Consider the following 3,930-nt stretch of genomic DNA (forward strand, 5'->3'; position numbering starts at 1 on the left):
GTTTCAGACATTGTTAAATAAAAACACGATAAGGCATGAGACATCAGCGCCGTATTCACCTCATCAGAATGGGACTGCCGAGAGACAATGGCGAACACTTTTTGAAATGGCACGGTGTATGTTGATCGAAAGTAACCTGCCAAAAAGATTATGGACTTATGCTGTTATGACTGCCGCAGTAATTCGTAATAGGTGTTACAACAGACGCACAAAGCAAACCCCTTATTACATGCTGACAGGAAAGAAGCCAGACATGTCGAGGATGGGGATTTTTGGATCAGTTTGCTATGGTTACGGGCACAACAAAAAAAAAGTTAGACGCAAGATGTGACGAAGGAGTTTTTGTGGGTTACGATAAAAACAGTCCGTCGTATCTAATCTACTACCCTAAAACAGGACGAGTTCTTAGACATAGGTTGGTCAAGTTCCTCACTAAAAGTGTAGTTGAGCACCAAACCCAGACCACTCAGGTTGATGACAATGGAGATGATGATTTGACTCCAGGGGACATCTTGAAGTACCCCGCTAGAAAGGACAAAACAGGGAATGACCAGAGATCAGATGAAAGTATGATCCTGGAACCTGAAAGTGACATTCAGGACAATGGCATAAATGATGCACAAAACTCAGACAAACAGAGTGATAGAACAGAGTCTGAACGATATCCCAAACGAAACAGGAGAAGGCCAGATTACCTGAAAGACTATGTCCAAACTGCAGAAGACGACCAAACATCACTGACTGTAGATTACTGTTACAGGGTGATGTACGACATACCAAAGACTTTTGAAGAAGCTATGCAGTCATCGAACTCTAAGTGTTGGTCAGATGCTATGGAAGATGAAATAAGATCCTTGAAAGACAATAATACGTTTACTTTAACCACGCTGCCAGAAGGTAAAAATGCAGTGGGGGGGAGATGGGTGTATGTGATAAAAGAGAACCCAAATCAGACTAAAACATTTAAAGCAAGATATGTTGCTAAAGGCTATAGCCAAGTTCAAGGCATTGATTACAAAGAAACCTTTTCGCCGACTGCAGATATGACGTCAGTGCGTACGCTGATGCAATTAGCAGTACAGCACAACTTTAAACTCCATCAAATGGACGTGAAGACTGCTTATTTGCACGCCCCAATCGATTGTGAGGTGTATATGCAGCAACCAGAAGGTTTTGAAGTAAAGTCAGACACAGGTGAAAAACTGGTCTGCAAACGAAACAAATCACTATATGGTTTGAAACAATCTGGCAGGAACTGGAATAAGATGTTACATGACCATTTATGTGAAAAAGGTTACAAACAAAATCCTGTAGACCATTGTGTATATTCCAGACAGACAGCGAGTGAGACAGTGATTCTTATCATCTGGGTTGATGATGTAATCATAGCTGCCAACGGTGAGGACGCTATCAGAAACGTGAAACAAATGTTGGATGAGAAATTTAAAATGAAGGATCTTGGTGAGCTCAAACATTTCTTGGGTATTGACTGTATACAAGAGAACCATGAGATAAGACTAAATCAGACACGGTACATCACAAAAATCCTGGAAAAGTTCAAAATGTCTGACTGTAAGCCACGTTCTACTCCTTGTGAACTCAAAAATGATTTTGGTGCACATGGTGAATCAGTTGATTCAGGAAAATATAGAGAATTAGTGGGCAGTTTGATTTACTTAATGACATGTACAAGACCAGATTTGAGTTGGATAGTGAGCAAACTGTCACAATCCCTGTCTGAGCCAAAAGAGCATCATTGGACAGCAGCAAAACATGTATTACGTTACCTTAAGGGGACACTAAACAAAGAGCTGTGCTATAAAAGGATAGAAGGAAACCTAAATCTTATAGCATACAGCGATGCAGATTGGGCCACAGACTTGAGTGACAGGAGAAGTACAACGGGTTATTGTTTTGTACTATCCAAAAATGGGCCAGTGATCTGCTGGAAAACCAGGAAGCAAGCTACAGTAGCTTTGTCAACGTGCGAGGCAGAGTACATGGCGATGGCCGCCACAGTACAAGAAAGCTTATACCTCTCACAGCTACTTAATGGCATGGACATTAAAAGGCAATATTCACCAGTTACCATTCTTGCAGACAATCAAGGTGCAATTGCATTGTCCAAAAATCCTATAAACCGTCAAAGATGTAAACACATCGATATCAAGTATCACTTTATTAGGTCTGCTATAACTGAGAAGGAAGTACAAGTTAAATATTGTGCAACAGAAGACATGGTAGCAGACATCATGACTAAGTCTGTAAGTAAAGTGAAAATAGATACATTTACGCATATTTTGTTTGGAACAATGTGAATATCATGTAAATATGTATATCATGTAAATGTGTAATGTATAGTGTTAAGAGCAAGTGGGGGTGTTGCCCTATCATATATGTATGTGCTCTTAACCTGAAAGGTATAAATACGGAAGTGTGTGTGCAATAAATGATGGCGCAGAGGAAGGTGTGTCCCTCTGATGTAAAACTCTAAACAACGTGTGTATGGTTTATTCCTCCGTGAGATATGCGAGTAACCCCGGTATTTCTGCCCTAAAAAATGGAACCTCCAACAGTTCTCCTCAGAGGTCTGTACAGGAGCATGTCCACCCCCACTGAAGATCTCAGTCACTGTGAAACATAGAAAGCTGCTTGTGTGGCCTCTGCCTCACATGTAGATACAGCTACAGGTTTCTCTGTCAGTCAGACTGAAACAGTGTCCTGATGCTGCATCATTCAGCTCTGTGCCCCAGTCAGCATCACTGGGAGCTACCAGTGTTTCTGCCCTTTTCCTGTAACACTACACTCAGCACAGGCTCAGCTGGTATCCAGTGTTGGACTTTGGCTTCAGCTGCTGTGATAGATCCTCTAACATAGATCAGCTCTGCTACATGTTGTTAGATAAGTGCAGCTGCTGTCATATCCTGATGTTTCTCTGGCTCAGCAGCTTCTCCATCAGAGGTTCACATGGAGCTGATCCAGTATCTCCAGTAACTGTGTTCTGTGCCTCACTGGTTCATCCTTCTGTCTGTGTGACGTCAGTCAGATGTTGAAGTTAAACTCTGTAATCTTCACTGTGTCACAGAGTTCAGTGAGTCCCGTTATTCACAGTATCAATCAGATCATCAGAGAACAGCTGATCAGCAATCAGTGGTGCCAACAGCGCCTCCTGTGGTGAGAGGATGCAATAATGCAATGTAGCATTTTTCCACTCAACACTTGCAGTCATGGAAACTGTCTGTTGGATCTGTGTGACGTTGCTTTCTTGGTTAGAGTTCCTCACAAACGTCCAGATGATTCTTCTAATGAGGCGTCGACCATGTTTGCAGCTCTTTGGAAGAAAACGTCGCCCTTTGCCATCCTTACTTTTCTTTGACTTCTTCAAATGCAGCTGAACTCCAGCTGGTATTTTCTTGGACTTTGCAGCTGTTTCTGGTCATCAGTTCATTCCTGCAAACCTCTGAAGCTGAACAACAATGATGCTGCATTGCTGGCTGATCCCAAAAGGTTGATTCTGTTCATCTGGACGTTTTCAGAAACGTTTGCTCACTGATCAGGTGACTTCTTCAGTCTCAGCTGACTGCAGCTTTACAAGCTTACAAACAGCACATTTGCACAATGACTGAAAGCAGCAGCACCTGATATATATGATACTAATATAATACATATACATATATAATCCATACTAATGATGAAGGAACTGAGCTCACAGTCCATTGTTCATTCAGTGAACTACTCAGTTTATTTTGGGCCTCAGAAATGCTCACTCTGTTTGTACATCACTGTCAGCAATAGACTCATTCTGCTGTGTGGACAGGAACACATGTGACATCACTTCCTGTTTGTTTGTGACTGAAGAAGTTTACAAGGAATCATTTAGAAGAGTTTCAAACATCAACTGATTGAATCCATGAATCTGAAAACGTGTTT

At 41.7% G+C, this 3,930-nt stretch overlaps 1 protein-coding gene across 2 annotated transcripts in view; it reads right to left on the reverse strand.

The window, feature by feature from the left end:
• Positions 1–2,918: 2,918 nt before the first annotated feature.
• LOC308397130 (protein NLRC3-like) overlaps positions 2,919–3,930 on the reverse strand; it is a 41,017-nt gene continuing 40,005 nt past the window's right edge. For both annotated transcript variants that reach the window (XM_080882868.1, XM_080882867.1), the window contains one exon: positions 2,919–3,930. This exon is cut by the window's right edge and continues 622 nt beyond it. The gene's annotated coding sequence lies outside the window, so the exon portion shown is untranslated.

The sequence above is a fragment of the Rhamphochromis sp. 'chilingali' genome (genome assembly GCF_963969265.1).
Source record: "Rhamphochromis sp. 'chilingali' genome assembly, chromosome: 1".
Lineage (NCBI taxonomy): Eukaryota > Metazoa > Chordata > Actinopteri > Cichliformes > Cichlidae > Rhamphochromis > Rhamphochromis sp. 'chilingali'.